This window comes from Engraulis encrasicolus, chromosome 16 (genome assembly GCF_034702125.1).
Source record: "Engraulis encrasicolus isolate BLACKSEA-1 chromosome 16, IST_EnEncr_1.0, whole genome shotgun sequence".
NCBI lineage: Eukaryota > Metazoa > Chordata > Actinopteri > Clupeiformes > Engraulidae > Engraulis > Engraulis encrasicolus.
In genome coordinates this window covers 53,595,670-53,619,529 of record NC_085872.1, presented here as the reverse complement: position 1 = coordinate 53,619,529, position 23,860 = coordinate 53,595,670, and the positions used below count along the sequence as shown (strand labels likewise).

Genomic DNA, 23,860 nt, shown 5'->3' with positions numbered 1-23,860 from the left:
CTCCAAGATACAACGTCCAATTAATACGTGCTGGACAATTTTAGGATTCAATAAAGTAATAAATCTGATATAGTACCCATTTGTCAAGAGTAAGAGCATGTCAGATTAAACAAAGGTCTCGACTCAAGGCTTCTTTGTGGAAAACTAACAGTCTATAGCAGCCTGTAGATGGAGTAAACATGTACAGCATCACAACTTCTTCACTGTAACAAATATGTGGCATATTTGGATAGTCCGTGCCTCTTTCACTGCTTGTAAATATTATAATTATTGATGGCTAGTCTTCCTCTTGTTATTTATGCCTCCAATAGATACTTTGACTAGAAAGTTAACTTGACTCAGTTCATGCTGAAAAGAAGATACAATTATTGACAAAGACGAACATTTATTAAATCTGTTCAATTGTGTTTCTGCAGGGAAAGAGCAAGAACAAAATACAGGAAATTGATCTGAAGTGCACAAAATGTGTATCAATGTGAAGAGGTTAGAATAACGTATTAGTTGCTTAAAGATGGCTTACACGTCTACATCAATTGCAAGATTCAAAGGATTTATTGGTTGCATGCATAGAAATACTAAAACATGCAGTGAAATTAGAGTTGTGTGCCTATACTGGGCGCAGCAAGGTTTCTAGCAGGGGAGCTGTCCGCGGCAGCCTCCTCTGGTCTTGGTGGACACGTCGTGGAACTCATCCCTATCTGGAACCTTGGTTTACCACCTCAGTGCTATGATGTGTTTGGCCTCGGCTTGGATGGCAGGTTGACTGCAGTTAAACATGGGAAGAAAGATAAACCAAGTTGTGCAGAATTATATAAACAAGACTGAACTGGAATATACATACATTTAGGAAAATCATGGTGTAACAAAGAATGGTGATTACTTACACCTAATGGTGTAACTGAACCTTGGGTCCACCTCTGACCCAATAAACAACACAAAACCCACAAACCAATATTATTTAAAGGCACACTTGGAATACTGTCCACATTGTGCCCAGTTTGAGAATGAGTGTAATAACTCTACTTTCCTTCTGGCCTCCAGCGCTTTAACCCATTGTAGCCTGGAGACACATATACGCTGCATTCAGGTTCTTGAGATTTGAGGTTTGTTTTTTTTTATTAAAAATGTGGGTATGTTAGAGCTGAATGAACACATTGTAATGGATAACATGAGTTGTATAGTAAGAGTGCGTCTGAGAGTGCATGACTGATTGTATAGTTAGGTTTTTTTTTTTTGCAATGATACAAGCATGTCATGTTCTGTCTTTGTGTATAATAAAAGTGTAGTACTAGACTACAATGATGATACAGGCCTTGTTTATCTGCGGTTTTCTTGACCGATTTCATTGGACTGGCTGTCTGATCCAGGTGTAGTGGAGCGCTGCTCCTTTAAGGGAAAGTATGACGCTGCGGCACACGTCACCACGCCGCTCGTAGAGGCTTATGGGAAGTCTCTTCATAAACACTGCCAGTGGCTAGTATTCGGTAAGCCTGCAAAGTCCCCCTTTGCGCGTTTCATCGCCACCGGCGAATGCTGTGGTTGCTTCTCCCCCTCGCCGTCGAGAGGAGTGCGGTGTCCAGTTCAGATCTAGGAGATGTGGACCATTTCTTGTCCTCGTGAGTATGTGGACCATTTCTTGTCGCTGTTTATGTGCTAGCCAGCAGCTAGTGGCTAACTTCGCGTCTGCTGTTCTATAGGTTGTGATTCCAACTTGGCGTCTCTTACTTGGCTAGAGTGATCTCTTGCTTCTCCACTGGCAAGGACTTCGGTGGACAATACCAACGGTTACCTTGCGCTTTTCCCGTCTCCTGCACGCCGGTATGTATTAGAGTGGGTTAGCTTGTGCCTTTACCCAGCCCTGACTGTTTGTTTTCGTACCATGGTTGCTAACGACGGCCATTATTATGGTTTCAGCGTGTGGTCGCTACCGGCGCCTCGGCCGTGTACCTCTGTATTGGCACTCCGACTGTGAGAATTGTGCATCGGTGCACCCTCATCTCCAGGTAAGGTAACCTCTCGGCAGCAGAATCGTGTGGTAGTGGGTGTCCTGCTAGCTTGGCTAACGCTCTCCTCCTCCCTCGCAGGTTGTATCCGTGTGGCCGTGGTCAGACACACCACGCGTTTAGGTGCACGAGCGGCGACTTTTAGCCCCGGTTGTGTGGTGCCTCTGGAAGCCGGGAACCCGTATCTCGGCTGCTGCTCCGGCCTCGGGAACTTTGGACATTTGTGTGTGCGTGAGCGTTGGCGCGCTCTAGTTCAGTGTGTGTATGTGTGTATGTGTGTGTGTGTGTGTTACGGCCACTATTAGTCCCTGGGCCAGAAGGCTAACAGGGCTGGACTAACTCTACTTCCTATCTTTTACTTTTGTTTGCTGTGCCCCTCTTCTAACCCCGTGTGCTGATTTTTGACTTAATCCTTTTGTTTATGGTTTTGCTTATGCTGTGTTTTGTTTTCTTTGCTTTATTTGGTTTGCTGTGAATTATTTAATTTATTTTCTTTTATTAACTCTTTTGAGTTGGTACCAACCTGAAACGCAGTCCGGGGGGGCCTCTCTTGGCTCACGTAATGCCCTTGACCCTTCCAATGCCGCCGAGGCGTTACTTTCTAACTGTCCACATCTGCTCGTCCGGATGGGCGGGGTTCAGGTCCCCTGTCTCATTGACACTGGGTCTATGGTGTCCACCGTCACTGAAAGTTTCTTCGCTGCCAACTTCGAATCTTTGGGGCAGGAGCGTTTACGCTCATGTCATTGGCTGCAGCTCCGAGCGGCCAACGGCCTAGAGATTCCTTACTTGGGCTACTTGGAGCTGAATATTGAGCTGTGCGGGAAGAGTATGCCTGATTGCGGTGTTCTGGTCGTTCGCGACCCCCCAGGGGGCACGGCTTCCGTGGTCCCTGGGGTTCTTGGTATGAATGTTATCGGCAAGTGTTATAAGGAACTTTTTGGGCGGCACGGTCCCACGCTTTTCGATCTCCCATCAGTGTCAACTGCCCCTCGACCGGTGCTGAAAGCGCTGCAACACTGTCATCAGGCTGAAATCCGTCCCCCCGAGACCAGCGGCATGGTGAATGTCCGGGGCCGTGCGCCATGGCGGGTTCCGGGGGGGACCATGAAGTTGATTCCTGCCACCTGCCCTGAGCAACGTTCAGGGCTTGGAACCCTCTTTGAGCCGACGGACAGGGGGTTGCCCGGGGGGTTGCTGGTGTCCCCTGCCTTGGTGCAGGTGACCCGTGGCTTGGTGCAGATCCCTGTAGTTAACGTCGGTTGTACGGACGTCCTGCTGTACCCTCGTACTAGACTCGGACAGGTGAATGCTGTGTCGATCATCAGCTTGCCACGGGACGTGGTGGAGGTCCGTTCCGTGGCCGCCATCACTGACCCTCAGGCGCCTGCCCCGTCGCCTTTGGAGACACAAATCCGCGCAGTGGACTTGTTACCCCTGCCTGCCGAGGAACAGGCTGAGGTCCGGGCCCTGCTTCTGAGGTATTCTTCGGTCTTCTCCGCCCATGAGGGCGACTTGGGTTGCACTTCCCTAATCTCGCACGACATCCCACTGTTGGATCCGACACCGGTCCGGCAGCGTTACAGGCGCATTGCCCCCTCCGACTACGAGGCCGTAAAAACCCATATCAACCAGCTCCTCCAGGCGAAGGTCATCAGAGAAAGCAGTAGTCCATTCGCTTCTCCCCTTGTTCTAGTCCGGAAGAAGGATGGGAGCTTGCGACTCTGTGTCGACTATCGCCTGTTAAATGCCCGAACTCGGAAGGACGCCTTTCCGCTCCCTCGGATCGAGGAGACATTGGACATGTTGGCAGGTGCCCGCTGGTTTTCTACGATGGACTTAGCCAGTGGGTACAACCAAGTCCCCGTGACAGAAGGTGATCGGGCCAAAACGGCATTCTGTACCCCCTTCGGGTTGTTCGAATGGAACAGAATGCCTTTTGGCCTGTGCAATGCACCAGGTACATTTCAACGATTAATGCAACGTATGTTCGGCGACCAACAGTGTCATTCCGTTCTACTGTATCTTGACGACATCGTGATCTTCTCGTCCACCGTGGCGCAACATCTACAGCGCCTGGAGATGGTCTTGACCCGGTTGCAGTCGGAGGGGCTGAAGGCTAAATTAGGGAAGTGTGCGTTCTTTAAGCCGGAGGTTCAGTACTTGGGACATGTGATCTCTCAGCACGGTGTCTCTACCGACCCTAACAAGTTGGAGGCAGTGTCCACATGGCGGCGACCTGCCAATGTGTCGGAGCTCCGATCATTCCTAGGCTTCGCCAGCTATTATCGACGATTCGTCGAAGGATTCGCAAAGCTGGCCGCGCCGTTGCATCGATTGGTGGCCACCTTGAACGGGAGCCGTTCCCGTCGGCCCTCGGGGCAGCAGTTTCTTGATGCATGGTCAGAGGATTGCGAAAGAAGTTTTGAGGAACTCAAGGGGAGGCTCGTGTCGGCGCCGGTACTGGCGTACGCGGACTTCAGCCGCCCATTTATTCTTGAGGTCGACGCCAGCCATTGCGGACTGTGCGCGGTCCTCTCGCAGGAGGTGGACGGCAAAGTCCGACCGGTGGCATACGCCAGTAGAACGTTAAGACCTACAGAGCGGAATATGAACAATTACAGTTCTATGAAGCTCGAGTTCCTCGCCCTAAAATGGGCCGTCACCGAGAAGTTTCGCGAATATCTCTTGGGCCAGAAGTGTGTCGTGTACACTGATAATAACCCCCTGAGTCACCTCACTACTTCCAAACTCGGGGCGGTCGAACACCGGTGGGCCGCACAGCTTGCATCATTTGATTTTGAATTAAAGTACCGCTCGGGTAAATCTAACGGTAATGCGGACGGCCTGTCGCGGCAGAATCAGACAAACCAAGAAGACGTGAGTGACCTGGTTCCGGGTACAGCGGTCCCTAGATTGCTGCAACAGGTAGCGGCTCAGGGAGATGGCGGCACAGCCTCTCAGTCCAGTGTCTCGGGGTTGTTCCCCCACGCTTTGCCGGTTCTGCGCACTCTGCAAGCAAGCGACCCCGGTTGTCAGCTGCAACCGGCCGCTGTCACGGGGGGTAGCATCACCGCCTCTCAGTTGGTTGTTTCGGTGCTGCCCTCCCACCCTTTGTCGGACCTGTGCGCTCTGCAAGAAGCAGACCCTGTTATCCAGCCGGTTCTGGCCTTCTGGAAGGCGCGTCGGCGGCCTACTCGTGAGGAACGGGAAGCTCTGTCACCCTTGGCCTTGATCCTGTTGCGGCAGTGGAAACGGTTTGTGGAGAACGATGGAGTCCTTTACCGGAGAGTGCTACACCCCAGTGGCCGTGATGAGTGCCTCCAGCTGGTTTTGCCGGCTGCCCTGCAATCAGAGGTCCTAAACCAGCTCCACGAGCACCATGGCCACCAGGGGATTAATCGAACACTGGAGTTGGTTGGGCAACGGTGTTACTGGCCCCGCATGTTTGCGGAGGTGCGCCGATGGTGTGAAAAGTGCCTTAGGTGCCAAGAGTCCAAAGGGGAGCCTCCTCTAGCCGCCGCGCATATGGGCCACCTACTGGCATCGCGGCCCAACGAAGTGGTAGCTGTGGATTTCGCGCTTTTGGAGCCCACGTCGGGGGGGGTGGAGAACGTTTTAGTCATCACGGACATCTTCAGTAAGTATTCCATCGCCGTCCCCACCCGGGATCAGCGGGCCTCGACGGTCGCCCAAGTCTTGCTTGTGGAATGGTTCTACCGGTTCGGAATTCCTGGTCGGCTCCACTCCGACCAGGGGCGCTGTTTCGAGGGCACCCTGATTCAGCAGCTTTGCGGGCTGTACGGGGTCCAGAAGTCCCGAACCACCCCGTACCACCCGGCCGGGAACGGCCAATGTGAGCGATTTAACCGCACTTTACACAACCTCCTGCGTACCCTACCGGTCTCTCGGAAGCGCGACTGGGCAACTTGCCTGCCGCACGTAATCTTCTGTTATAATACCACCCCGCATCAAGCGACAGGAGAATCGCCACACTTCCTTATGTTCGGCCAAGAGCCACAGCTACCCGTAGACTTCCTCCTGGGCCGAGTTCGGCCACCGGTCCATGGTCGAGTGTGCGACTGGATACAGGAGCATCAGGCCCGGCTTCAAGTGGCATTTGATGGGGCTCGGGAGCGTTTGGCCGCAGCGGCGGAATATCGCAAGGACAGACACGATGCACGGGTGAAGACTGCTGTTTTAGAAGTAGGGCAACGGGTATATGTACGCAACCTCGGCGTGCGAGGTTGAAATAAAATTCAAGATGTGTGGAACTCCCAGGTACACATGGTGGTGCGTACCCCTTCGGAGACCGGAGCCGTGTACACGATCGCCCCCGTCAACGATCCAACGAAGCTGAAGCACGTTCACCGCAGCATGCTGAAAGGAGTGGTGGGCCCCCTGGCCCCCGACACCCCCCCGGGGTCGGGCCGACCAGGCGAACCTACCCCTGTCGACTCAGGGGAGCTATCGAGAGAAGAAGATATCCTTCTTGGGGAGCAGGTGGGCGATGCTGGCTTGGGTGTCCCAGCAGAGCCCCATGCACCCCAGGGTGGCACCTCAGGAGGAAACGAAGGGCAGCGTCGGACTTCGCAGGCTTCCCCCAGCAGTTCGGCCGCTCAGCTACCCGGTCGTGGCACTAGCAGCAGCGAGGTGCCCCCACGCCGGACTTCCCGGTCTAACGCGGGACAACACTCTAATCCCCATCGGCTGCCTGGTGGGGCGACTCCAAACTTTTGATGGAATTTTGGATCTGGGAGTGGGGGGGAAGGCGTCCCTGCATCGTCGGGCCGACGATTCAACATGTGGGGGGTAGATTGTAGTGGAGCGCTGCTCCTTTAAGGGAAAGTATGACGCTGCGGCACACGTCACCACGCCGCTCGTAGAGGCTTATGGGAAGTCTCTTCATAAACACTGCCAGTGGCTAGTATTCGGTAAGCCTGCAAAGTCCCCCTTTGCGCGTTTCATCGCCACCGGCGAATGCTGTGGTTGCTTCTCCCCTCGCCGTCGAGAGGAGTGCGGTGTCCAGTTCAGATCTAGGAGATGTGGACCATTTCTTGTCCTCGTGAGTATGTGGACCATTTCTTGTCGCTGTTTATGTGCTAGCCAGCAGCTAGTGGCTAACTTCGCGTCTGCTGTTCTATAGGTTGTGATTCCAACTTGGCGTCTCTTACTTGGCTAGAGTGATCTCTTGCTTCTCCACTGGCAAGGACTTCGGTGGACAATACCAACGGTTACCTTGCGCTTTTCCCGTCTCCTGCACGCCGGTATGTATTAGAGTGGGTTAGCTTGTGCCTTTACCCAGCCCTGACTGTTTGTTTTCGTACCATGGTTGCTAACGACGGCCATTATTATGGTTTCAGCGTGTGGTCGCTACCGGCGCCTCGGCCGTGTACCTCTGTATTGGCACTCCGACTGTGAGAATTGCGCATCGGTGCACCCTCATCTCCAGGTAAGGTAACCTCTCGGCAGCAGAATCGTGTGGTAGTGGGTGTCCTGCTAGCTTGGCTAACGCTCTCCTCCTCCCTCGCAGGTTGTATCCGTGTGGCCGTGGTCAGACACACCACGCGTTTAGGTGCACGAGCGGCGACTTTTAGCCCCGGTTGTGTGGTGCCTCTGGAAGCCGGGAACCCGTATCTCGGCTGCTGCTCCGGCCTCGGGAACTTTGGACATTTGTGTGTGCGTGAGCGTTGGCGCGCTCTAGTTCAGTGTGTGTGTGTGTATGTGTGTGTGTGTGTGTTACGGCCACTATTAGTCCCTGGGCCAGAAGGCTAACAGGGCTGGACTAACTCTACTTCCTATCTTTTACTTTTGTTTGCTGTGCCCCTCTTCTAACCCCGTGTGCTGATTTTTGACTTAATCCTTTTGTTTATGGTTTTGCTTATGCAGTGTTTTGTTTTCTTTGCTTTATTTGGTTTGCTGTGAATTATTTAATTTATTTTCTTTTATTAACCCTTTTGAGTTGGTACCAACCTGAAACGCCTAAGATAAGCCCCAGAGGCTGAAGTGTCTGTGTCTGTGCAATCCATTTGAGCCAGTTCGGCTACCCCTAGTGACTACACTGTTTGTGGATCTGTGTGTGTTGTGGCAGAACACCCACCACACTGTAACTGGTTGTGAACAAGAAAGCAGTGGGTAAAGTGTTTATTTATCTGCGGGTGTTGTGGCAGAACACCCACCCCTGTAAGTGAGCGCATATTATTTTTTTATACAAAGAGTGACAAACATATTTTTATAAGGAAAAGAATAATAAAGATTTGAATTATTAATTGTCACCACTGTCTCTGTCTCCATTGTGCACGAACCTGTGTTTGCCTGGTAATCTATTGTGCGGGTACATTGTGTGTTGGTTCGGGGTATCTGTAACTACCCCTAATTCATTTCCTCCGGGGGCTCCACCCCCGGGGGTGGCGTAGTCGAACTACTTCCTGTAACGGTCTCGCCCACTACACAGGTGTTGTGGGCGTCAGGCTTTGTTCATTATCTGCATAAATAACACATAAAGTCAGATGATCCATGATCAGTGCAAGCTTGCAATCTCAGCTAAATTGATACTGTGCCATTTGTGGAAATAAGCTCATATTACACCTCCCCTTGAGTTAAATGATCAAGGTTTACCTTCCTCCTGTACTTTCAATCGTTTTCAGAGTATGGCTGTGCAAATACTACCTCCATGCTCCATGCTAGTGATAAACATTGAATCCTATGAGACCAGCTGGCGGCTAGAGAAAGGTAAAACTCAATCATTTAACTCACAGGGAGGTGTAATATGAGCTTATTTCCAAAAATAGCACAGTAGTAGTAGTAGTAGTAGTAGTAGTAGTAGTAGCCTTATGTCCCAGTATTGGCAATTGTTTTGCAGTGGGTGGTACACTTCTCACACCCACACACACAAAACATTTAACAGATAAATAATTAAATTTAAAAAAAAAAGGTGGAGGGGTTAAGATAAAATAGTAATCTAAAAGAAAGCTCTACAGATTAAATCTTAAAATCGCTAAACAGTATCACTTCAACACTTGATTAGTCAAATAAGGTTTGATTGTACCACATTAAGATGGTACAAGTTGGTTACACATTTTACCATTTCCATACATGGATGCAATATACGCAATATACTGTATAATACCACAACGCAGATGATGTCCAGAATGATCCCGTTTTGGGCGAAGGTCCAACTCGGTCATGGCACAAATGTGACAGACATTGTCTTGTGTAGGGGTAGTCTGTATGGACATCAGTAGGCCGGTTTGGTCACAGTATCCCCTTTTTATTTCTGAAAATACAGATGTGGGAATTATAGCAGATCTTACAACAGATTACTTCTATTCATCTTCCACAATGTTCTGAATAAAACCAGTGTGTGTGTGTGTGTGAGTGAGAGAGTGAAGAACCCTATAGCACTTTATAGTATACACATGACAGACATAAACACATTAAGTACATAAAACAATAATTGAGGCTACTCTACATGAGGTTACATTGTGGAATACTATGACATTGATAACAACAGTAGGCCTACTGCCCTACAAAGGCAAAATGCAACATTTTTAAAACGTGCTTAACATACCAAATCAGTTTAACTTATTTAACTGCATTACGTGACAATACAGAATTCATACATATTCAAGAGAGAGAAAATAGTCTCGGACCGCTCATGAACATAACTGGACAGATCTAGTCCCAGAATGTTCTGAAGTTGAACTAGTAAGCCAAGCACTGGGAGGTACTCTACCTTTAATGTACTCTTGATATTCATACCATTTGCTAGTGACCAAGCTATCCACCTTGAATTCGCAAACTAATCACTTCATACTTGCTTGTTTTCTATGGTGTGATAAGTAACTGGTAATTTGTTGTGTAGTGATGCCTGCTAATGCTATTTTTCTAGCACTAGCACCCTCCTAGAAGAGTATCGCTGGTTGACGTCTCGACCCCATTCAAAAACTGGAGCGTCCGCCAACATTGTTATTGAACAACGTTGGTAATGTTTCTTAGCATACCATCTACTTTGTTTTGCCAACAAATGACTCGTTGTCTGCGGTCACTCTGACCGTGCTACTTCTTATGACAAATGCAACTAGCATTACCACGGTGAAAATGAGACCACGTAGCCGGCTAGTTCCAACGTTTTGTCAGGTTACACAACGGCAAATGCCTTTCAAAATTGTCTACATTACCTGTGAGAAAGTGTGTCAAACAACTAACACGATGATGGAGGAGATTTGGTTCCCGGAGCCCTTGTAGTGGATAGGCCGCGAGGAAGCCAAGAAGAACTTGGAGACAGCTGTCATCCTCAACGTATCTCGACAACATGCATCCACTCCTTTTAAAACTTCATGGCCAACAAGCTAATTTTACGAATACATTTTCCTAAAGATAAAACTCTAAGCCTTTCACTTGAAATGTTGACAGCGCTACAGTCCCAATCAATCGCAACCCTTTTTGGTCATATTTCGAATAGAAGCAGCTTTCCTCCTTGATCCATTCATGTCATGTAGGAGGTGTTACGCTTCAGACCAAAGCAGTCGATAACACCAGATTGGCACTAGTCCCGCCCGTTTACGTCAGTGGTTCCGCCCACTGACTTTGATGGGTGAGATTGACAGATTAATTTAATTAATTATGTGCTGAAACACACGTAACATGAAATAATTAAATAAATTAATTAAATAATTAATTGAATTGCGAAATAAATATTTAACATTACATTATATAAATCGCCATTTAATTCATAAATTATATATTTAATGCCAATTTTAATTATTTCATTCTACTTTAAATTAATTAGTGACACATTTAATTAATTATTTGTTGGTGTATTTATTTAATTAAGCGTGGCTCATTTGGCGTTCCATATGCTGCTGCTGTGTGGGAAAATGCATTTTTCAGAAATGCAGTGCTAGAGGGAGAGGGGGAGGGGGGGTCCACTGAACTGAAGAACTCATGGTTTTGTAGTTTAACTTGCTTGTATGACGAGACAGAGGGAGCTTTACTGACACTGTTACTTACCTGGTGTTTGACAACTGCCACTTATCTGCTTCCATTTACTAAATCTTTATCAAGTAAGAAATACTAGGTTTTGATGTAAATACTTGTACTGTGTTTGAGTCTTAAACCTCACAAAATACAATCGGTATTTAGTGTGAGGTGGTTTTCCACATTTATTTTTGGATAGAGATTCACTTAACATAGGCTACCCAAAAACAAATTTGTGGAAAACCACCTCACACTAAATAATAAAGGTCAATAGTACATTTATGACATGTCTTTATTTCAGACAGTAGGATATTTGTGACTTAATCGGATGATCAGTGTTTGTGGATGGAAATGGAATTTTATTTACTATTGCCACATTTCACTACATGGTGTCAGGAGTTTGTTCTTCACTTAAGTCAAGCACGCAGTGCAAAGTAAGCTACTAAATGCACGCGGGTTAAAAAAACAATAGCTTAACTTTTGCCCCGCAGGAGCTTGTTGTAGATCACATGCTGAGAAACTATAATGTGCTTTAACTTCCCTGTTCCCTGCTCATTTTCATGAGCTATTCTAAATTCTCAAGGAATTACTATTTGCTTGCTGTAACAAATCCTAAATAAAATGTTCGTGAATATGGCCACATATGGTTGTGGTCGAAAATGGTCCCTTCGTTTGGAGGACAGAAGACTGATTCACTGCGGTCGGTGCGGCCAGCCAGTGCTACAGCGTTTAAATTTGTCATGCATAGCATATCCTCCTCCAGCACCAGGCACAGGCAGCATGCCATCCTACAACACTCCAAAGGCACAGGGCAGGCAGGCAGCGACAGACTGCTAACAAGTAGCTACTAGCTACCTCCAGTAACCGCTACTATGCCTTGAGCTTGTGGTTGTGGCTACATCTCCTGTCTGTCATTCACCGCCGCTAGGTGTATTAGCTAGTAGCTACATCAGAGACGTTTGTTGATGTATGTACACGCTAATTCGCCTAGCAGTGAATGACGGGTCCGTCTATGATGTAGCTACAAGCTAAATCAAATCATTTGACATTATTGAAATACCCGGAAGTGCAACTGTTGCGTTGCGTGAATGGTGATTGGCGAAGCGTAAACAGAGCCGTAGTGCATCATCATGTGTCACTTCTGTCTCTACTCGCCACTGAAAATGCATTGTGTGGTGTCGTGGGGAGACTGATTTGCCTCTCACTCATAAGACAAGTGAAATAGTCGCTAGATTCGGCCAGATTGAGCCTTTAAGTCGCTAGATTATTCTTTTTGTCGCCAGAGGTGCCCAAAAGTCGCTAAATTGGCAACACTGTTTGTGATGTGTATGGACTGAAGAACTCTCTACGGAATATGGACTATTGTATGCTTGTGTGAATCCATGTGATTGTTCTTGATTTTGGCCTGATCAGCCAAATCCACATTTTGTACATTGCCATCTTATGCATTGTGAAAAGAGAATAAACACTTGAACTTGACTCCTGCCTAAAGCTGGGCTTACACTGTGCGACTTTTGCCCCGATTTGGCACTCGCACGACTTTTTGAGAGTCGGGCCGATTTCTTGCTCAATCGCAGGTCAATCGTGAGTCTCGCATCGTGCAGTGTACATGGGGTAACGACAAGCGATTTCGCCTCACGATCGTGCAATCGCAGGGTCGCAAGAAAATCAAAACGGTTTGAAATTCTGGCCGTGGCTCGTGCGTAAATCGCACAGTTAAAGCAGTGCTACGACCCGATTTGACACTTCACATGCACAAATTAATAGGGCCGTGCGATTCGCTGTTGAGCGCGACCTCATATCCACCTCAGGTGCGCATGTTCCCTCCTCTGCAGACCGGGGAAACATGCCTGTCGCGTCGTACGGTGGAAGCATTTCGCTCGCATCCGACTGTCGGCTAGTGTAGTGTGAGGACGTGAGTCGTGAGTTGTGAACTTTTAAACAGTGAAATTCCATCGTGCAGTGTGAGCAGAAGCTTAAGACCCACGAGTGAAAATATCGCACAGTGTATGCCCGGCTTAAGAGTGCTCCGAACCTGTGTCCTGGTTTACTAATTTGGGGGGTAATTTCACTCCTAGGTTGTCTTCCCCCACCCTAGGTGGCGTAGTCGTGCAAGAGCTGAGTTGAATTTAATTAACTGTTTACGTGCCACTGTTACATATACATTTTACACTTAAAGCTTAAATTAAATTGTGCTTCTGTTTTTCTACAACCACATATTCTTTTGATACTACGAGAGACAGTCGGTGGATGTTCAAAACGTTGTCTATTACTGCCATCTGCAGGACGCAATGCGCTATGGCGGTAGAGCGGTATGGACAAAATCCATACCTTGGGGGGAAAAAACACGCACGATAGTATACCGTCCATACCGCGCACCCTTTTAGGTGTTAGGTGTATCGTTACAGCCTTAGTAGCCAGACATATACACTGTACAGCTAGCCAACACATTTCTCAAGTGTGTTCAGAGATCCAACATTTACCGTTATTTTGTTAAGTACTTGTTTTCTGAATGTATTGAACAAACATTTGTGTATTATGTTTTAAGTATTTACACAGAACCCAGAGATGTTCGGGATAGACTGGGAGTCATTTGGTCCGGTCTCAAATGATTTTGGCGTTCAAGTCCCAGAATATGACTGCCCCATTGCTCCAGCTGCAATGGAAGCAGTGAGGTCTACTATCAATCCTCTGGCAGATTCTGCATCATTTGGGAAAGACCTGTATGTCACCATGTTGCAGATTGTTACATATAATTAGTATTACATTGTTTTCACTCAATGTAAATAAAACTTGAGTATATTACATTCATGTAATCATTTGTTGGTGTGTATGTTTGTTCACAAGTTTTTGACCGTTGAAATTCTTTCGATAGAAATTCATGGTAAATCAAATAAAGGGCAATTGTTTTTTTTTTTTGCTAATACAGAAGCCGTAATGGCTCATTTTGAACCATACATGTTATCTGTACTCAACCGGACCACACTAACTAAACAAAAACTGTAAAACAGAAATAAAAATGTCTGCACACTAAAATTCTCTTTGTGTTCTTTAATAGCTTTCGGTCTACTGACCTTCCTCAGGGCTCAGTTAAAAAAAAACACACACAAAGGAAAACCATTGCAAGTCAAACATATATACATATATTTTTAACAACTTAAAAAACAAAAACACAACATTGGTCATAACACTGTTTACATTCGGTGAAAGCCGGCACTGCCACAGACGGCTCTACCAAACACATTGATAACAGAAAGAGTAAATAAAACATTTACTTATACTTGTACTTATAATATATATTTAAAGAATATCTGGTGATTAGCATTGGTCATAACACTGTTTACACGTCGGCACTGTCTGCCACAGACGGCTCTACCAAACACAGTGATGAATTGTTCATAGGTGTTGGGGTGCTGCACCAGCAGTGTGACCGTTTGTGTGCATGCACATGACTGTGGGCTAGTGTGCTCCCTAAGGTGCTCAGCACAGTTATGATCGAACTGAATTGTAATTATAAATTCCCTCTTCTCTTCAGGGAGTATAGGTACATGCGCTATCCCAGTCATCTATTTTAAAACACCCCCTACTGTCAGCTTCAGCTCTTTGGTTTCTGATTCGTCCACCGACTCATCCCAGACCTCTGTGATAACAAAATCACAGCAATCATTTAACTACATAACCCGGCTTGAAAGAATGCATACAAAAAAACACTTTATGCATTTCAGTGTGATGTTGATTACCTTTCATTTCGATCTGCTCTAGGAAGTCCTGAAAGAATTTCCTGATTTTCCTCTCCTCCCTCTCCTTTTGGGTGCCCCGGTCGCTGTAGTGACCTTTGCAGCTCATCAATAAGAAGTCTGCATCAGGCTATAAAAAGTTTAGGCAGATTTTGCTTCAAGGATTGAGTTAAGCACACAGACCTATGGTTCATTGCTGCCGAGCACTGTATAATTAACAGAAAGAGCCCTTTATAATTTGTTATTGTTAACACCGGCAAGTTGCCTGTGATATCCATCCCTATAGTCAATATTCTACACCCTATGTGGCCCTCAGGCCAAAATAATTGCCCACCCCTGGTCCAAGGTTAAGAGGTTAGATTTCCAAAGTAGCACCATTCTGGGTTTAAGGCCCTCAAGGGGCAAGCAACACCTCAACAAAGTGCAATGTCTGTGCTCGAAATGAAATTAAATAAAAGAAAATACTAACCGGATGATGCTTGCCTTGTTCTCCAATTGAATTACTTGTGAGTAGCCACAGCTGATGATTTAATCTAACAGCTCTAGCAGGGCCCCCGTGTCTGTGCAGTTTTCAACCTAAATAGAACAGAGAAATAACATTTGCATAGCACAATCCCGAAACCTGTCCACTACAAGGTACTGACAGCTGCCTTTGGTTTGAATGCGGCTATTGCTGTTGTGCAAAACACTTACAGCTGCAATAAGCTCTGCCGACTCACAGTCGGCCACATCATCTGCTGTCAGCTGGCTGTGTTGAACTTCCCATAAGATGTTGTAGCACCAGTTTTTGAGGAAAGCTGGGGTTGGTCCTCCCTGGGCCAGACTCAACGCCATAATCTCCCTAACCGCTCTACACACACACACACACATAAACACACACTTGACTTTCATTATATCCCCGAAACGCGGAGCGTCCGCCGCCGCCGCGTAAGGTCTTTCGTGTTAACGCGATAACTTTTGGATTTGTCCCAGATTTTTTGGGTGTATGCTCTAGGGCAGGTTCATGAACTGATTCGAGTTTGGAGGTCAACACTTTCAAGATGGCTGAATTCAAGATGGCCGAATTTTTGTTTGGTCCATAACTTCTGACCGGGTGGATGGATTTGTCCCAGATTTGGTGTGTGAATGCTCTAGGGTAGGTTCATGAACTGCTTCGAGTTGGGAGGTCAACACTTTCAAGATGGCTGAATTCAAGATGGCCGAATTTTTGTTTGGTCCATAACTTCTGACCGGGTGGATGGATTTGTCCCAGATTTGGTGTGTGAATGCTCTAGGGTAGGTTCATGAACTGATTCGAGTTTGGAGGTCAACACTTTCAAGATGGCTGAATTCAAGATGGCCGAATTATTGTTTGGCCCATAACTACTGACCGGGTGGATGGATTTGTCCCAGATTTTGTGTGTGAATGCTCTAGGGTAGGTTCATGAACTGATTCGAGTTTGGAAGACAACACTTTCAAAATGGCGGAATTTTCATTTGGCCCATAACTTCTGACTGGGAGGATTGATTTGCCCGGTAACACCTTATTTTATTGGTTCACCATTTCAGTGAATCTACCATATTAGGTACAGTGTAATAACCAATGTAACAATATTTAATACCATGTAATACTAGTGTAACAATATGCAATATCAGGTACAGTGTAATCACGAGTGTAACAGTATGCAATACCATGTAATATAGTGTAATACCAGTGTAACAATATGCAATACCATGTAATACCACTTACGCACAAACACATGATGTAAGTTTAAAAAATGGCGGTGTTACACTGGTATTACATTGTATTAAATATTGTTACACTGGTTATTACACTGTACCTAATGTGGTATATCCACTGAACCATTAAAACAGTATTACCATTTGCCCCGTTTTTTGCTTCATTTTCACAATAGTCGTTTGGTTTTAAGCCTATGCACGTCATGTCACGTCTGTATGTATCATATACGTTTACAAAATGGTGGACGGGAATGGTAGGAATGATGGGGGACTGGAAGCGTCGCGTTTCGGGGATATACCTTAAGCAGTCGAAGGCGACTGCACAGGCTGTCTAGTTTTGGTTTGAACACTTTCCATACAAACTCTTGAATCATCCAATATTGTCAGGATTTCCGAGTAGAACCCAATTGCAGCACACAGAGAATCCAGGTTTGGGGTTTTTATTTAAATTCAAATAAAACAGTCTACCAAAAGTAAAAGGAAAACAGGGGGAAAACAGCTAAACTAACAAACATGTGGGTTAACACTTACAAACAGGAGATCAGGGACTCAACGATCAGGGATTCACATAGAACAGGTTTGACAATGACGCAACAAGGAACAACAGAAACACTGGGGCTTAAATACACTGAAGGAAATCAGCAGAAAACATAGCATAGGGTGGAACATAACAGGGCACAGGTGGGCAGACAACGAGGGAACAAATCAGAAGGGAATGACAGCAGACAATCAGCAAATAATGAAGGGCAGACAAATGAGGAGGCACATGAGACAAACAAGAACAGGTGAAAGCAATGACAGCAAGCAGGCATACTCATGAACGGCGTGACGTTTTCCATGTGCGTTACGCCCATTTGTGGGGGAAAGCAGGCAATGCAAGTCAATTGGTGATGTTGGGGTTTAATAAACGACAGATACGGACCTCTAGACTAGCGTTGTTCACGCACAACATGCCGAAAACGTGTTGTGTTGCCGGCTGTTCAAATAATATAGCCAAACAGCCGTGGCTGAAGCATGGAATGTGTTCATTTAGGCTAACTGATGTAGCATGTAAGTCAATGAGACATTCGGTTTGTTTTCACCCATAAAGGGGCGTAACGCAAATTTAACAGCAAAGTACCCGGATGGCCGTTCATGAGTATGGGAAGACATGGACAACAAGGAAATCAGAAGAGGGCCAGGGGACCATTCCATCATTGGCGCTGAATTCAGCGGCGCTTACGCCCGAGTTTCAATTAACAGCGGCTTCTGACACCGTTCCACCACTGAAGATCAGCTGCGCCTTGGCTAGTTTCACTTCAGCCGCGCTCATCAGAGCTGGCGTTGCGCTCGTGCACGGTGTACAGGGGAAGTCCATATCAACGATTGTCGAAAATGCGATCATGTTGTAGACTGGGGCATGCCTTGTCAAATAAAGTCTTTATCAGTCATATGATGCGAGCATTTGTAGGTGAGCGGTAACGTAACCGCATTCCAATTGAGAGGCCCGCGTTCAATCCCCACCGTGCGCAATGACAGATCATAACTCAATCATCAAAGGGAGAGTATCGTGCAAATGTCGAATGCCACCATTTCAATGCGTAGAAATGAAATGGTTGTATCATCAAAGGTGTTTTAATTTTATCTTTCAGAAGAATTTGTTTTCGGATTAAATAAAGCTAAAACGTTAGGCAGAGATCATTTATTGAATCATTGCAATGCAAACTCAAGCGTCGGCGTCTGCAAGGTGGTTGTGAAGACGTTTTTTTATTGCCTATGCTGTAAAATGTTAAGGTCTAGGCCTACATTTAACTGTAGGCCTATTGCTTGATAGCAAATGAAGGCAGCCACAAAGCGACATCAAAGGAGAGAATAGGCAAAAATAGCCAATGTTTTGAAGTTTCCATAACCTGTCGCCATACAAGACTTGAACCCGGGGCGACCACATATTAAGCAGCGCACCTGTCCACTGGACCACTCACGTCTTCGAAATGTTCAGCATCATAGTAGTAAATCAACACTATAAAAGTTTTAAAAAATGTGCTGATTATCAGAAATCCCCCGAAATGAAAGACTATGGGGCACGTAAGTCTCCACCCCTTCCGGGCGGCTCATGGGGCTGGCAACGCAAAAACTTTTGACTGGGCTGTAATGGACTGATCAAAGCTATTTCCCGATCCACCTCGCATTTCCCTGTTGATCACACATATGCTGTGCCTCGGAATTAATAAAAACCAATGGTGTGCTTGTTGACTTCACTTGGCAAGCGATTTTTTAGTTGTGTTGGTGCAAAAATATGTAATTATTTGGACTACACAACAGACGTTGCATATCCGACGTGCAGCCACTTAAGCCGCGGTGCAGCGGTAGGGTTGGCTGTGCCTCGGTTCACGTCAAATATGCGAGGCGCACGTGTAGTCTCTAACACAGTTTTGCACAAAAGCTAAAATAACGTTTCTTGCGTGTAGAAAATGAGTGGTCTTACGACGCAAATCCAAACCTTTCAAATGCACTGTCATCATATGTGAAATCCGGAGCACATGCCAAACGGGATGAGGATTTAGCTTGATTCGCTCCGTTAACTCCAATTCAAAATTTTGAGAGCTCCAGCCCCATGGATCGGAAGTAGAAGGGCGTGACTTAGGTGCCCCATGGTAACCATTATAGTTTTTACTGGCATTATCACATCATAGACTATTAAAATCGAGTGACTGGTTCGCTTTGATCTTGTAAAATGATGGCGGGAATTAAGCGGAACGTGCCCACTGTGACATGACATTTCCTACAGGTTCATTTTTTTTGCAACACTGATTCATTTAGCCTGGTGTTTAACCTGGGAGCTACCAGGTTAGAGTTGGAGCATAAATTACCGTGGCAACTCAGCTGAAACTCAGGTCAGCAAGGCTGATGGAACGGATCTCTGTCTAAAAATAGCGTAGTTTACAGACTTGAGCTCGGATTTGGGGTTACCGCCGTTGATGGAATGGTCCCCAGGTACGAGATGAAATCAATCACGAGAACTAAACAAGGCAAAGACAGGTGGAACAGGTGACACAAACGAGGGGCGGGGCAGAACACATGACAGGAAAACAAAAGCACATGGACAGAGGTGACAGGACTCAAACGTAAACAAAAACACAAGGAAACCAAAATGGGCAAGAATCAGAACACGACAGGAAAAGACAGGGAAACATAAGAGTCAAAACATCAACAGAAAGTCCAGATCCTCACAAATATATGTAACACCAATCGGAAATTGTTGGTCTCCAGGTCTGTTGTTGAATACTGTTTAACTTGGGAAAGGCCTCCAATAGTAAATCTGTCAACTTCTAGAACACGTTTCAACATATAAAGGCTTTGCATCTGCATGTCCTTGGTGGATATAGGTTAACAGATACAGACAAAGTAGCAAAACACTATGGATACCTTAGAGTGTGAAGTGTCCTCTGACACGCTCGGGGCGGGGGGGGGGGGGGGGGGTGTTGTTCCTAGGGACCACTGGCCTAGACCGTCAAAGCTGAGCAACTTGAAGCAGAGACCGATGGCATCACCTCCTCACAGGACAGGGACCAACCAGCGATGGAGGCTGAAGAAGAGGAGGGTGTATGGCCAGTGTATTCTAGCCAGAAAAAGAGCAGAGATAGAGGGTTTTTAAATGAGCGTGCAGGCATCCTATTGACTTCAGGTAATAGGATGAGAACATGAGGTGGGTAGACCCAAAAACTAAAGCAGTGATTGGTTGATTACATATAAACAAGGTTCTAGATTAAGTTTATCAGCAGCTAAAATGGCCTGTAGATGTTTATCTCACTAGCCAAACACACACTTACTAGGGGGCGTTGTCCCCTGCTTCTTCTTCTCATTTTATGGTGTTTTGTGCCATCTACAGCGCTAAGGGAACTGCATTTATTCTCAACCTCAAGACTCCAATGTCTCCTAAAGGGAAGGGTGTTCACCTGACCTGGAATGGATCCCCGAAATGAACGAGCCTGGGGTATCTTTCTCTCCTGTACACTCAAAAAAATAACTCATTGGATTGACTCAATTAAATTGAGGGCAGAATTTCCACAAATCTACTTTTTGTTGACTCAACCCAACCTAAATACTTCCTTGTAATGTGATGTAATTGAGTTGGTCTAACACATCTTTATCAAATATAGCCACAATAACCTAAATACCTCCTTGTAACACAACGTAATAGAGTTGGTCCAACACATCTTCATCAAATATAGCCACAATAACCTAAGTACCTCCTTGTAACACAATGTAATTGAGTTGGTCCAACACATCTTCATCAAATATAGCCACAATAACCTAAATACCTCCTTGTAACACGATGTAATTGAGTTGGTCCAACACATCTTTATCTAATTGCAAAGGGAAAAGAATCTGGTCTCACACGGATGTCTATTTTCTGTTATTTCTTTTTTCAGTGCAGTAACAGTTACTCACTGCACTGCACTGAAAAAAGAAATAACAGAAAATAGACATCCGTATGGCACCAGATTCTTTTCCCTTTGCACTTATTTAGTCCTGCTCTGGTTGCACCGTATTGTCAATTTAGAAGCGCGGAGTGCATATCTCCTTTGTTCTTTATCTAATGTTTCCACAATAATATACATATATTAAATGATCTAAATAAATGTATATTCATTCAATGACATCTAAAACAGGTGATCCAAAATAAATTTGCTTTATTACCGTAGTTAACCCCCATTTCAGACACACAACACAAAATCAGAATTTTTTCCCCCAAAATCTTTTTACTCTTCATAAAAACAGCAAGTACAGACTAACATAGCCATCGTAAATATCACACCGGTGTTGACCACGTGTTCCCCACAAGTTACTTTGAGACACTTGGAGATCAAGAAGTGTAACAAAAACAGAGAATGATTAAAAAAATATATATATAGTATACACCAATGTAGCATATGCTAAGGAAGTACACTCACTGAGCCAGATGCCGTTTTATTCACTAATATACCATCACTTAACAGTCCCGTGGCCCACTCATTCTGTCAACCACCGCTGTGTTGTGACAGTGGTCCTGTTCAGTGTCCCTTGGTCGCAACATTACCCCCTCAGGTCCAAGTTCCTCGCCCGAGGTTACCATGAACTTCATCCGTAACAGCGTGAGCTTAATAGTCCACAAGTTAATAAGACAAAAAGTCCCTGAGGCGAGCGGGTGGTCTCCGCCTCTGGTCTAGTCATGGAGGCCGAAGGAGTCTCCCCATGCACCAGGGGAGGAGAGAGTGAGAGGTGTTCAGGGTGTATGTGTGGGTGGGTACCCAAGCATGTCTGTTACCCCTGGTTGGTGGCTGCTCTGCATTTGACTGTGTCGGTGTGTCCTGTGTAAGGAGGGGAAAGGGGGGACTGTGTGTGGGGGTGTCCGCAAACGTGTATCCGTGGTCAGGTGTGGCTAATGGTCGTGTGGTCATGGGGCGTGTGGAGGGGGGGGTTGCTGTGTGGTACATCACCTCCCCAAGTCGCTCCAGCACTTGACCGTGGCCTACCCAGCGGCTGTCCAGTTTCGCGCAGCACCCCTTCCTCCGCTGCCGGCTGTAGAGTCGGACCAGTTTGCCCACCTCCAGTTCTCGGCTCCTGTGGTGCAGGTTCATAATTTCTCCTCTGCCACACCGCTGCTAAGCACCAACACCCTCAGTCCTGATCTGAAACAGAAGTGCAACAAGAAAATACTACATTAGCAATATACAAGATCTTAAATACAAATGCATGCTTCAGAGCCATCTAGGTTATTTAGTGGCGCCCGCAGTCCAACTGATATTAAGGTCTGAGGCCATAGCCACACACAGTTTTGAAAATGGCCATTTAAATTAATTGATGCCTGTATCATCATTTACAACCTAAACATATATTGGAAAACATTCATTTTCATTATTATCATCTGTACAGAGATTCAAAAATGCATCACTAAATTTGACAACAATAATAGCAATTTATTGATGATTGGACTAATATGTAACAATGCATCAGTAGGACTATGCCATTTATTAATCTCACGAACCTTTGCAATGACAACGTATGCCACAAGCAGTCAGGTCCATCAAGTCACCAAGGTCAAGTTATCCAGCCGTTCTAATGGAGGAATCGCAGTTCAAAGCCAATGAAATGCTCCCGGAACCAAGCACCATTTAGCACCTTTAGTCCTGATCTGAAACAGAGAAGTAGAGATATACTATGTATTAAATACAATGCATTTATGATCGGGGTAATCATCATATGATGCATCAGTTGGGCTACACCATTTACTACTAATAAAAGTAGCTTCATTTGTATAGCACAATTTATACAACACATGCAGCTCAAAGTGCTTTCACAATTGGGGGAACATTTTTTGGCAGCATTCATGCAGGTGGCTAGACCAACAGTATTAAGTGGTGGAAAAATAATGAAGTCAGAATACAGCATAAATGTCACCAACCTTTTAATGACAACATGCACCACGAGGGGAGTCGGGTCCTTCAAGTCACCAAGGTCAAGTTGTCCAGCCGTTCTAATGGGCGAATCCCAGGTCAAAGGCAACGGAATGCTCTCTGTTCCAAACACCAACACCTTCACTACTGATCTGAGACAGAGAAGTACAGGGAAATACCATATTAGCGATATATGTATGAAATACAATGCATCTAGGATCGGGGTAATATCTAACGATGCATCAGTTGGGCTACACCATTTACTACTAATAAAAGTAGCTTTATTTGTATTGCACAATTCATACAACAAATGCAGCTCAAAGTGCTTTCATCGTTTCGGGGGAAAATGTTAGCAGCGTTCATGCAGGTGGCTAGATCAACAGTATTAAGCAGTGGAAAAATAATTAAGTCGGAATACAACATAAATGTCACCAACCTTTCAATGACAACATGCACCACGAGGGGAGTCGGGTCCTTCAAGTCACCAAGGTCAAGTTGTCCAGCCGTTCTAATGGGCAAATCCCAGGTCAAAGCCAACGGAATGCTCCCTGTTTCTAAACACCAACACCTTCACTCCTGATCTGAAAAGAAAAGTACAAGTAAATTCTTTATTGGCAATATACAGTGTACTAAATTCAAATGGTTCAGACTCTAAAAGAGCCAGACAAACACCCAGGGAATTAGTGGAGCCCGACTGCTAATGTTTAAGGCCACACCCACACACGGTTCTCTGACAATATAATGTTAAAATTTCCATTACAGATTGCAACCTAATAGTACAATTGAAACATTATTTTTCTGCATAGTTTCTTTTAAGAGAACAGAATATATCAATAAGTATATTTGGAACCAAGATTTCTACTTAAGATTCTCACAGACCTTTAATAATGCTAAATCTGATCAAAATGACCATGCACACACCCACTATGATATACTCCACAAGGGGGTCTGATCTCACAGGGGTTAAAATAGAATAACAATGAATGAAAATTATACAAATTCTGTG

At 45.7% G+C, this 23,860-nt stretch overlaps 1 long non-coding RNA gene across 1 annotated transcript; it reads right to left on the bottom strand.

Moving 5' to 3' along the window:
* Positions 1 to 21,866: 21,866 nt before the first annotated feature.
* On the bottom strand, positions 21,867 to 22,988 carry LOC134466657 (uncharacterized). Its single transcript, XR_010038367.1, has 3 exons — positions 22,863 to 22,988; positions 22,446 to 22,592; positions 21,867 to 22,089 (listed from the first exon to the last, which is right to left on the bottom strand). It is a non-coding gene; the product is annotated as an uncharacterized LOC134466657 (long non-coding RNA).
* Positions 22,989 to 23,860: the final 872 nt, after the last annotated feature.